This window comes from Carlito syrichta, unplaced genomic scaffold (assembly GCF_000164805.1).
Source record: "Carlito syrichta isolate Samal-C Ts95f unplaced genomic scaffold, Tarsius_syrichta-2.0.1 Scaffold301816, whole genome shotgun sequence".
In the NCBI taxonomy this organism is placed as follows: Eukaryota; Metazoa; Chordata; class Mammalia; order Primates; family Tarsiidae; genus Carlito; species Carlito syrichta.
Genome location: NW_007245912.1, coordinates 147,950 through 160,803, shown reverse-complemented (window position 1 = coordinate 160,803; position 12,854 = coordinate 147,950).

Here is a 12,854-nt window from a genome sequence, read left to right as displayed (position 1 = left end):
CAGGCCGGCGGTGTACGTGGAACTCGAGCCTTGCCGGCTCACGCAACCTGCTTCTCTCGCCTATGCCCACCCGGTGCAAAGACCTACTCGTCTCACTCTGTCGCCCAGGCTGCAGGGCAGTGGCCCGGTCGCGGCTCACCGGCCTCGACCTCCCGGGATCGGGTGGTCCATCCGCCTCAGCCTCCTGAGTAGCCAGCCGGACGACAGGCACGCGCCACTAAGCCCGGCTAATTTTTTTTTTTTTTTTTTTTGTAGAGATGAGGTCTTCTTGCCAGGTTGCCCAGTCTGGTCTCGAACTCGCAGACTCAAGCAATCCTCCCGCCTCAGCCTCCCAAAGTGCTGGGATCACAGGCGTGAGCCGCGGTGCCCAGCCATGAAAATATTTTGAAGCAATCCAGTTAGCTTTTAACTCATGATAATTTTGCAATTGTGTTTTAGTAGAAGGAAGAAGACGAGGAATAAAATGCATATTAATAGCTAAACTTTACTGGACAGTTAGTAAGGATTAGTTTGTTCTCCTGCCATCACCTGCAGGTAAGTAAGGAATATACTAATCTTCACAGAACTCCCCGAATGAGGGAACTGGGAAGCATAGACGTTAACTTTTGTTCCTGATTGTACAGGAAGTTGGTAGAGCTGGGTCTGAACTGGTATCATTATACAACATTACTTTTCTGTACCTTTCCCCAGAGGACAATATAAATGTTAGCCGTGATTAGAGTCACAACTTTAGGAACCCACTACTCAACTCTGGGCCTTCCTCTGGTGACAGTAAGTCTTGGTGACTTTGTAACATTATTTTCCTTTATTTTGAGTGTCATATAAAAGGAGTGACAGCCTACAGCTTGAACATCACAACTCAGCTTGCTCCAAGCCAAACCCATGTTTTTCCTAAAGAAAGTAAAATCTCCACCCTTTTGTTTTCTCTAACATATGATGCCTTGCGGGCGGCTGTGGAAGACTATTTTTCAAAGATGTCTACACCTATGTGGTCCCGCCCCACAAGTTCTTCCTTCAACGTGACCAAGGCTGGGACCTACGTCCCTGTCCCTTGAATGTGGGCAGAGAGCGCGGACAGCCCGGACCAACCAACAGAGCAAGGCAGAAGTGATGTTGCATGACTTCCCAGGTGAGGTCCAGACAAAAATATGTGTAAAAGCCCTCCGATGACTCCAGCCCTTCCAGCTGAGACCACGTGGAGCAAAGACAGGTCCTCCCTACTGTGCTGTCTGAATTCAGGATCCACAGAAACAAAGAGAAAATACCTGGTTGTTGTTTTAAGCCACCATGTTTTGGAGTAATTTTTGGTTTTTTGAGTTGGAGTCTCACTCCGTCGCCCAGACTGGAGTGCAGCGGCCGCTCCAGGCCACTGCAACCTCGACCTGCTGGGCTCCAGCGATCCTTCCGCTCAGCCTTCTGAGTAGCCGGAATTACAGGCATGTGCTACCATACCTGGCTGATTTTTTGATTTATTGTAGAGATGAGGTCTCGCTGCCCAGGCGGGTCTCGAACCCACGGGCTCAGGCAATCCACTCACCTCAGCCTCCCAAAGGCGCGGGATTACAGGCTGAGCCACCGAGCCCGGCTAAATGCAAACATTTTCATTCCTGGATCAAACATTTGAGAGCTGTTGAAAGGAGTCATTCCGGCACAAATTGGTGTTTAAGTTCTGAGTGTGTGCGTGTGTGGGTGTGTAATGTATCAGTCAATACTTCTACCAGAAAAAGTGGTATTTTTATTTATTTGTTTGCTTTGAGTCAGAGTCTCACTCTGTCACCCAGTCTGGAGTGCAGTGGCACACTCACAACTACCACAGCCTTGACCTGCTGGGTTCAGGCAATCCTTCCGCCTCAGCCTTCCAAGTGGCTGGATTCATAGGCATGCGCTACCACGCCCGGCTAATTTTTTAAATTTATTATAGAGATGAGGTCTTGCCAAATTGCCTGGGCTCAGGCAATCCTCTCACCTCAGCCTCCCAAAGTGCTGGGATTACAGACATGAGCCACTGCACCCGGCTAAAAGTTGTGTTTTTAAAGAAACAACTCGGAATTGAACACTTGTTCTGGCCTATTAGATAGAGATGACCAGGTGAGAGAGGCCCAAGCACGAAACAGTAAAAGATGCCAGGTTACACCACATGTTCTCACTCATAAACAGACCCTGAACGTTTACCATAATACTACAAGAAAGGGATTATTGGCAGTAGTGGGATACTGTTAGGAGAGGAAGGGGGTGGAGCACGTAACATCAGTAAGGATACCTGACCTCAAATCAGGTGAGGTGGGGACCAGAGGGAGGCCCAAACTTTATCTATACAATAACCACTTGTATACCTAATCCTGAATTGTACCCCACATCTTTAAAACTATAATAAAAATTAAAAAGATGCCTGGTTATGATAACAGCTACTTACATAGTTCTCCATATGGACCCAGTCGTTCATTGTCTAATTCATTTAACCCTCACAAAATCCCTCTGAATTAGGGAGTATCATTATTTATTATGCCTTTTACAGATGAAAAAACTCAGATTGCCCGGCTCAGTGACTCAGCCTGTCATCCCGCGCCTTTGGGAGGCTGAGGTGAGTGGATTGCCTGAGCCCGCGGGTTTGAGACCCGCCTGGGCAGCGAGACCTCATCTCTACAATAAATAAATAAAAAATCAGCCGAGCGTGGAAGCGCGCGCCTTTAATTCCGGCTACTGGGAAGGCTGAGGCGAAAGGATCGCCGGAGCCCAGCGGGTTGAGGCTGTGGTGGCCAGGAGCGGCCACTGCACTCCAATCTGGGTGACAGAGTGAGACTCCAACTCAAAAAAAAAGAAAAAACTCAGATACAGAAGTTTGTCCAAGCCAGGCTCAGTGGCTCAGCCTATAATCCTGTGCTTTGGGAGGCCAAGGTGAGTGGATTGCCTGAGCCCGCGGGTTCGAGACCCACCTGGGCAAATTGGGGACACCTCATCTCTACAATAAATGAAAAATCAGCCAGGCATGGTAGCACGCACCTGTAGTTCCAGCTACTTGGAAGGCTGAGGCGGAAGGACTGCCGGAGCCCAGCAAGTCAAGGCTGCGGTGGCCGGGAGCACCACTGCACTCCAGTCTGGGTGACAGAGTGAGACTCCAACTCAAAAAACAAACAAACAAAAAAAACAACAAAAAAGAAATTTTTCCAAGGGCTCAGAGCTGGTAGTCAGCCACGTTGCTGCTATAGATCTGGCAGTCCAGTGGCCTGGTCTAGGATTCTGAGTGCTCACTACACTAGTTTTGCCTTAGGAGACACCTACCCCAGAACACAGACATCGGCTAGGATTGGACGATTCCACTACCAGGAAATCTTGCCACCATGTTGGCCAGGACAGCTTCTAGAGAAATTCAGATTTGGAAGCATTTGGGGAGGAGAGTGAATTTCCTTCCAGAACTACAGCAGGCAAGATGCTCTTCAAAACCAAACTTTCACAATAGCAAAAACATAGAACCAACCATGCTGCCCATCAAAAGAGGACTGGATTAAAAAAAAAATATGGTACATGTACACAATGGAATATTATGCAGCCAAAAGAAAGGACAAGATTATGAACTTCACAGCAACTTGAATGGACTTAGAATCTGTAATACTGAGTGATCTATCACAGAAACAAAGAACTGAGTACCACATGTTCTCACTCATAAGCAGACGCTGAACAATTGTCATATCACTACTTTGGATTGTCAGGAGTGGGAAACTGCCAGGGGAGGGAGAGGAGACACACCTCATCTACAAGGGTAACTGTATAATGAACATTTGTATACCTAACCCTGAATTGTACATCATACTTTTAAAATATAAAAAAATAAGTAAAAATTTTAAAAATCAGCTTTATCACCAATATGAACAGCAGGCAAACATGTACTTAATAATTTCATTTAAGAGGTTGGGTATCAGCTGGGTGTGGTGGCTCAGCCTGTAATCCCAGCACTTTGAGAGGCCAAGGTGAGTGGATTGCCTGAACCTGGGGGTTTGAGACCAGCCTAGGCAACTTGGTGAGACCTTGTCTCTACAATAAAATCACAAAAACTAGCCAGACGTGGTGTGCATCTGTAGTTCCAGCTACTTGGAAGGCTGATGTGGAAGGATAGCCTGAGCCCAGCAGGTCAAGACTGCGGTGGCCATGAGTGTGCCACTGCACTCCAGCCTGGGCGATGGAGTGAGACTCCAATTCAAAGAAGAAAAAAAGAAAGAGGCTGCGGACAGTGACTCAGACCTATAATCCCAGCACTTTGGGAAGCTGAGGTGAGAGGATTTCCTTGAGCACAGGAATTCGAGACCAACTTAGGCAACTTGGCGAGAACTTGTCTCTACAATAAATCAAAAATATTAGTCAGGTATGGTGGCGCGCACCCATAGTTCCAGCTACTAGAAAGACTGAGGAGAAGGATCATCTGCGCCCACCACGTCAAGGCCACGGTGGCCATGAGTGTGCCACTACATTCCAACCTGGGCGACAGAGTGAGACTCCAACTCAAAATTAAATTAAATTAAATTTTAAAATAATCGCATTTAAGAATGTAGGCTGGGCATAGTGGCACATGCCTGTAATCTCAGCTACTCTGGAGCCTGAAGAGGAAGGATTGCTTGAGCCCAGGAGGTTGAGGTTGCAGTGGGCCATGATGACACCACTGCACTCCAGCCTGGGCAACAGAATGAGACCCAGACTCAAAAGAAAAAGAAAAGCAATCTTTAAAAAAAAATTTTATTTCAAAGATGTGGGATACAATTCAGGATTAGGTATACAAGTGGACATCATCCAGGTAAAGTCTGGGCCTCCCTTTGTTTTTTGTGGGTTTTTTTGAGTTGGCATCTCACTCTGTTGCCCAGGCTGGACAGTGCAGTGGCCTCTCCTGGCCACCGCAGCCTCGACCTGCTGGGCTCTGGCGATCTTTCCGTCGCAGCCATCCAAGTAACTGGAACTACAGATGCGCACTACCACACCCAGCTCATTTTTGATTTATTGTAGAGAAATTGTCTCCCCAAGTTGCCCCGGCTGGTCTCAAACCCACAGGCTCAGGCAATCCACTTAACTCGCCTTCAAAAGTGCTGGGATTACAGGCTGAGCCACCGAGCCCAGCCTGGGCTTTGCTTTGGTCCCCACTTTGTCTGGTTAGAGACCAGGTACCCTTATGGATGTTGTGTCCCCCTATCCCCACCCTGACAGTATCCCGCTGTTGCCAATCCCCTGCTTACAGTATTATGGTAAATGTTCAGGGTCCGCTTATGAGTGAGAACATGTGGTACTCTGTTCTTGGTTTCTGTGATAGATCACAGAGTATTATAGGCTAAGTCCATCCAAGTTGCTGCGAAGTACATATGTTTGTTCTTCTTTATGACTGTGTAATATTCCATCGTGTATATGTACCACATTTTTAAAAATCCAGTCCTCTTTTGATGGGTAGCACAGTTGGTTCCATGTTTTTGCTATTGTGAATAGTGCTGCAATAAACATGTGTGTGCAGGTATCTTTTTTGTAGAATGATTTGAGTTCCCCTGGGTATATTCCCAGGAGGCGGATTGCTGGGTCATATAGAAGGTCAATTTCTAGTTCTTTTAGAAATCGCCTGTTTTCCACAGAGTTTGCACTAGTTTGCATTCCCACTGGCAGTGTAGAAGCGTTCCTTTTTCCCTGCATCCTCGCCAGCATCTGTTGTTGTTTGTTTTATTAATGATAGCCATTCTTACTGGGGTTAGGTGGTATCTCAACATGGTTTTGATTTGCATTTCTCTGATGATGAGTGAGGCTGAACGCTTTTTCATGTCTCTGTTGGCTGCCCGTGTATCTTCTTTTGAGAATTGTCTATTCATGTCTTGTGTCTACTTTTTAATAGGGTTTTGGAGCATGTTTGAGTTCCTTGTAAGTTCTGGATGTTAGGCCTTTGTTAGATTATACAACCGGGCCTAGTGGCTCAACCTGTAATCCCATGCCTTGGGAGGCTGAGGTGAGTGGATTGCTTGAGCCCGCGGGTTCGAGACCCGCCTGGGCAACTTGGCAAGACCTCATCTCTATAATAAATCAAAAAATTAGCTGGGTGTGGTAGTGCACACCTGTAGTTCCAGCTACTTGGAAGACTGAGGCGGAAAGATCGCCGGAGCCCAGCAGGTTGAGGCTGCGGTGGCCGGGAGCGTCCCACTGCACTCCAGTCTGGGCAACAGAGTGAGATTCCAACTCAAAAAAAAAAAAAAGATTATACAGTTGGCAAATATTTTTTCCCATTCTGCGGGCTGTCTGCCTGCTGGCTCTCTTGATGGTTTCTTTTGCTTTGCAGAAGCTTTTCAGTTTAATGAGGTCCCACCTGTCCCTCTTATCTCTTATGGCATAGACGTCTGGGGTTTTATTATGAATTGGTTGCCTACTCCAATTTCTGTAAGAAGATTCTTTAATACTGACCAGGCACGGTGGTTCATACCTGTAATCCCAGCACTTTAGGAGGCGGAGGCGAGAGGACTGCCTGAGCCGAGGAGTTCAAGACCAACCTGGGCAACATGGTGAAACCTCATCTCTACAATAAATCAAAAAATTAGCCAGGCATGGTTCCAGTTAATTGGAAGGCTGAGGTGGAAGGAGGTCGAGGCTGGAGTGGCTGGGAGCGTGCCACTCTACTCCATTCTGGGCAACAGAGTGAGACTCCAACTCAAAAAAAAAAACTAAGACTTTGAAAATTTTAAAAAAAGCCGGGCTCGGTGGCTCAGCCTGTAATCCCACGCCTTTGGGAGGCTGAGGTAAGTGGATTGCCTGAACCCATGGGTTCGAGACCCGCCTGGGCAGGCAAGACCTCATCTCTACAATAAATCAAGAAATTAGCCGGGCGTGGTAGCACGCGCCTGTGGTTCCAGCTACTTGGAAGGCTGAGGCAGAAGGATCGCCGGAGCCCAGCAGATCGAGGCTGCAGTGGCCGGGAGCAGAGGCTGCACTCCAGTCTGGGCGACAGAGTGAGACTCCAACTCAAAAAAAAAAAAAAGAAAATTAAAAAAAAAAATTTGAGGGGAGATCCACAGCATCCAGAATAATTGTCCCACCCCACATGGTCCATACTTGGGGCAGCTTAGACCCCTAAATAAATAAAAACTAATCATTAGCTTTATTTCCATTTCTTTTCTTTTTTTGAGTCAGAGTCTCACTCTATCGCCCAGACTAGAGTGCAGGGGCACGCTGACAGTAACCACAGCCTCGACCTGCTGGGCTCAGGAGATCCTCACGCCTCAGCCTCCCAAGTAGCTGGAACTACAGGCATGTACCACCAAGTCTGGCTAATTTTTTGATTTATTGTAGAGCTGATATCTTGCCAAGTTGCCCAGGCTGGTCTCAAACCCGTGGACTCAGACAACCCTCTCATCTCAGTCTCTCAAAGTGCTGGGATTATAGGCGTGAGTCACTGCGCCCGGCCTATTTCCATATCTTAATAAAAGCCAACTGAAAACCAATTCAGAGTTAAAAGCACAGAATTGGGAGTTGGGATTCAGTGGGTGAGCTCCCCAAAGAAAAGACCATAGAGAGAGAAACTTGGGAGCAGTGCTCTGAGGTGAAGGAACAGCCACAGAAAGGCAGATGAGAAGGAGTTTTTTTTTTTTGAGTTGGAGTCCCACTCTGTCACCCAGGCTGGAGGGTGGTGGCACACTCCCAGCCACCGAAACCTCAACTTGCTGGGCTCCTGCAAGTTGTAAAAAGCAAGGTGGCTGAAAACAGCAGCCCCCTCTGCGCCCTCTACTCTTTTTTTTTTTTCTGAGTTGGAGTCTCACTCTGTCGCCCAGACTGAAAGGCAGTGACACATTCCCGGCCACCGCAGCCTCGACCTGCCGGGCTCCGGCGATCCTTCCGCCTCAGCCTTCCAAGTAGCTGGAACTACAGGCGCGCACTACCACGCCCAACTAGTTTTTGATTTATTGTAGAGACGAGGTCGTCTCAAGTTGCCCGGGAGAGTCTCGAACTCACGGGCTCAGGCAATCCACTCGCTTCGGCCTCCCAAAGTGCTGGGATTACAGGCTGAGCCACTGAGCCCGGCCCCTCTGCTCTTTTAATCTGTGACTATCCCCCATCCACACCCAGGGTGACGCCAAAACCACTCTGGGGGGAAGCAGAACCATAACAAATAAAAAGACTACACGTCCCCCTTACTATTCTAAAACCACAGCTCGGGGAAGCCCATTTGAGATCCGTTTTTCCTCCCACCCAACCCTGAGATGAGGAGAGAAAGGCAAGAGTCGGAGGGGAAGCCAGAGGACCAGCCTCGACGAGTGTCCCCGAGACAAGGCCCTGGACCCTGTCTCTCCTGCAGCTGCACTCCACGGGTGACGGCAGGACCCAAAGTCATTCTGTGTTTCAAGAGTAGATCTGAGTTCTCCAATTCAAGGCAGCAGGTCTGAAAAAGCAGCCCACGTGAGCACTGGAGATTGGCACTGATGACTGAGGGGCTTGGACAGGAGGGGGCTAGGGCAGCTTCACAGAACGTTCCTGTAACTCAAGCAGGAACGTAGGTGCTTTTCCTCTTGAGGCCATGGAGAGCACAGGAGCGGCGAAGCTGGAGCTGGCAGGAGGCCCTACACTTGAAGGAATTGGGTCTCCCCAGGCAGGTCAGTGTGGAGGTGTTGCTGACTAAGTACAAGCACCCAGTGGACTTGACCACCAGGACAATAGGGTGCAGGCCAAGATTTCTGAAAAGGTAACTGACTGAGTGTAGGTGATGGCGACAAGGTTAACATTTCTTCTGTGAAACTGAAATGGAGTATTAGAATAAAAATTAAGTCCAGGCCAGGCGTAGTGGCTCAGGCCTGTAATCACAGCATTTTGGGAGGCGAGAGGATTGTCTGAGTCCAGGAATTTGAGACCAACCTGGGCGACTTGGCAAGACCTCGTCTCTACAATAAATCAATAAATGAGCCAGGCTTGGTGCTACCACGCCCAGCTAATATTTTGATTTATTGTAGAGACAAGGTCTCACCATGTTGCTCAGGCTGGTCTCGAACCCATGGGCTCAGGCAATCCTCTTGCCTCGGCCTCCCAAAGTGCTGGGATTACAGGCTTGAGCCACTGTGCCTGGCCTAAACATATATATTTTTGAGTCAGAGTCTCACACTGTCGCCCAGACTGGAGTGCAATGGCATGCTCACAACCACTGCAGCCTCGACCTGTTGGGCTCAGGCAATCCTTCCGACTCAGCCTTCCAAGTAGCTGGAACTAAAGGAGGGCACCGCCATGCCCAGCTAATTTTTTTTATTTATTGTAGAGACGAGATCTCGCCAAGTTGCCCAAACTGGTCTCGAACCCTGGCTCAGGCAATCCTCTCACCTGGGAGCCACCATGCCCAGATGAACATAGATATATTAATAAAGGGCCACATCTTTCAAAAAGTTCATCTGAGATTCTGTTTATTGCATTGTCAAGGAGATCTTGCCAATAACTCCCTCTAGTGGTGAAATTGGCAGTGGAGAATCCCAGCTGGGCACAGTGGCTCACGCTTGTAATCCCAATTTGATGATTAATGAGGCTGAGCATTTTTCATTTATCTGTTGGTTGCTCCTATGTCTTCTTTTGATCAAGACTATTTGTTTGTTTTTTTGTTTGTTTATGTTGTATTCTCACTCTGTCACCCAGACTAGAGTGCAGTGGCACGCTCCTGGCCACTGCAGCCTCGACCTACTGGGCTCCGGTGATCCTTCCGCCTCAGCCTTCCAAGTAGTTGGAACTACAGGCGCGCACTACCACGCCCGGCTAATTTTTGATTTATTGTAGAGATGCGGTCTCGCCAAGTTGCCCAGGCGGGTCTCGAACCCGTGGGCTCAGGCAATCCACTCACCTCGACCTCCCAAAGCGCAGGATTACAGGCTGAGCCACTGAACCCGGCTAAAAAAATTTTTTTAAAGAAAAAACAAATTAGCCAGGCATGGTAGTGCGTACCTGTAGTTCTGGCTACTTGGAAGGCTGAGGTGGAAGGATTGCTGGACCTCAGCAGGTTGACACTGGGGTGGCCGTGTGTGTGCCACTGCACCCCAGCCTGGGCGACGAAGTGAGACTCCAACTAAAAAACAGCAACAACAACAAAAACCACACTGAAATACCACCTAACTCCAGTCAGGATGGGCCTCATCAATAACAAAAAAACAAGAGATGCTGGCGAGGTTGCAGAGAAAAGGGAATACTTCTACACTGTTGGTGGGAGTGTAAACTAGTACAACCTCTGTGGAAAACAGTGTGGTGATTTCTACAAGATCTAAAATTTAACCTGCCCTATGACCCAGCAATCCCCCTTCTGAGAATTTAACTTGAGGAACTCAAATCATTCTACAAAAAAGATATCTGCACATGCATGTTTATTATAGTACTATTCACAATAGCAAAAACATGGAACCAACCGTGCTGCCCATAAAAAGTGGACTTGATAAAAAACTGTGGTACATATACATGATGGAATATTATGCAGCCATAAAGAAGAACAAAATTACGGACTTCACAGCAACTTGGATGGATTTAGAGTCTATCATATTGAGTGATCCATCACAGAAACAAAGAATAGAGTAGCACGTGTTCTCACTCATAAGTGGACCCCGAACATTTATCATAACACTACAAGAAAGGGATTGACAGTAGTGGGATACTGCCAGGGGAGGTGGGGGGAAGGTAAATAACACTAATAAGGGCGCCTGATCCCAAACCAGGCAAAGTGAGGACCATTGAGAGGCTCAAACTTCACCTGTACGATGACCACGTATGTACCTAACCCTGAATTGTCTTGATCAAATAAAGACCTCCTCCTCTCTGTAAATGTCCATAAGCCCCAGAGTGGTTTTCTGGAAGTAGCTGTTAGTTTTAGGAATATTAGAACAATGTTTTCACAGCAGAAAACAAGTGGGAAAGTAACAAAGTTTGAGAAGTTAAGAACAATTTGTGGGTGTTTTATTCATAGTACAAGGAAGTTTGATATTCACCTCTAAGTTCTTCTGTACTGAGCAACTTCTGTCAGTTAGACAATTGGAATAACTCATTGTTCTAGGTTGAGTAATGATCTTCCGGAAGATATGGTAAAGTCCTAAATGCCAGGACCTGCGAATGGGACTTTATTTGGAAGTAGAGAATTGACAGATGCAATCCGGGCAGGATGAGGTCATATTTGATTGGGGGAGGGGGGGTCCTAACTCCAATGATGGTGTCCTTATCACAAGAGAGGACACACAGAGAAGAAGGCAGAGGCGAAGTGATGCCGCTGCAAGCACAGCACCATGAAGGATTTCCAGCAACCACCAGAAGTCGGGAGAGAGGCTGAAGCAGACTCGCCCTTAGAACCTACAGAAAGAACCAACCCTGCCAAAACCTGGATTTTGGACTTCCAGCCTCCAGAACTGTGGGAGAATGAATTTATGTTGTTTAAAGTCACTCAGTTTGTGGGGATTTGTTACCATAAGCTTAAGAAGTAAATAGGAACTTTGGTACAGGGAGTGGGGTGCTGCTATAACAAATACATAAAAACATGGACATGGCTTCAGATTTGGGTAATGGAGAGGGGAGGAGTTTTGAGCCACTTGATAGAAGAAGCCTCAATTGCATTGAGGAGACAATTGGTGAAAATGTGAACATTAGAAGTAAATCTGGTGAGGGCCCAGAAGAAAGTGGACAGTACAGAATGTTTCTGTTATCTTAAAGAATCCATATATTGTCATGAGTAGAACGCTGGTAGAAATATGAACATTAGCTGGGTGCAGTAGCTCATGCATATAATCCCAGCACTTTCAGAGGTGGAGGCGAGAAGATGGTTTGAGTCCAGGAGTCGAGACCACCCTGGGCAACATAGTGAGACCTTGTCTCTACGAAAAACAAAAATAAGAAAAATAAGCCAGGCGCAGTGTCACTCGCCTGTAGTTCAAACTACTCAGGAGGTTACGTAGAAGGATTGCCTGAGCCTAGAATGTCAAAGTTGCAATGAGTCATGACTGTGCCACTCCACTCCAGCCTGGGTGAAGAGTGAGACCTTGACTCAAAAAGAAAAATTTTTTAAAAAGGTGCTTCTGGAAAAACATCAAAAGAAAACGAGGACCATGTTATTGGGCACTGGAGGACAGGTGATTCTTGTTATAAAGCCGTAGACAACCTGGCCAAACCACATTCCAGTGCATGAGAAGGTCGAACGTAGGTCGAATTTTCTCCGCGAAATATCCAAGTTCATCACCTCTAGTGAACTTGGATATTTAGCGGAGAAAATTTCCAAGAAGGGCCTGGTTTCTCCTTCCTGCTTATATTACAATGTAGTAGGAAAGAGATAAATTGAGGTAGAAATGGCTGAGCAAAAAGGAACTAGACCTTGGTGATGTGAAATATCCTCAGTTTAACTAGACTGCAAAGGGCGAGATAGGAGACTTTTCACCTAAAGAGAGCACCACACGTGTCTGGACAACCATTTGCTGAAGTGTGTGACTTACGGGTTCGAGCATCACCCATGTCAGCAGAAGCCAGGACAAGAGATGGTGTTATGAAGAAAGGATCTGTGAACACTTTGGTGTGGTGGCATGGGTCGTCCTAACATTCACAGAAGACTGACCTGATTTTTGAGAAATTCTTACCAGCAGAAATACTGCCAGCCTGGATGGAAAGGGACAGAGACAGAACAATTTGAAAGAAGAATCACTGATTCCCAGGGCAGAGTCATGGATGCAGAGGCCAGGGAGGGCTGAGCTGCAGGCCCAGAGGCTGGGATCAACTACCTGCCTTGGGCCCAGAGACTAGATAGAGTCAGAAGGCTATTTTTAAAAAATTATTTATTTATTTATTTTCAGTTGGAGTCTCATTTCGTCGCCCAGACTGGAGTGCAGTGGCCGCTCCCAGCCACCGCAGCCTCGACCTGC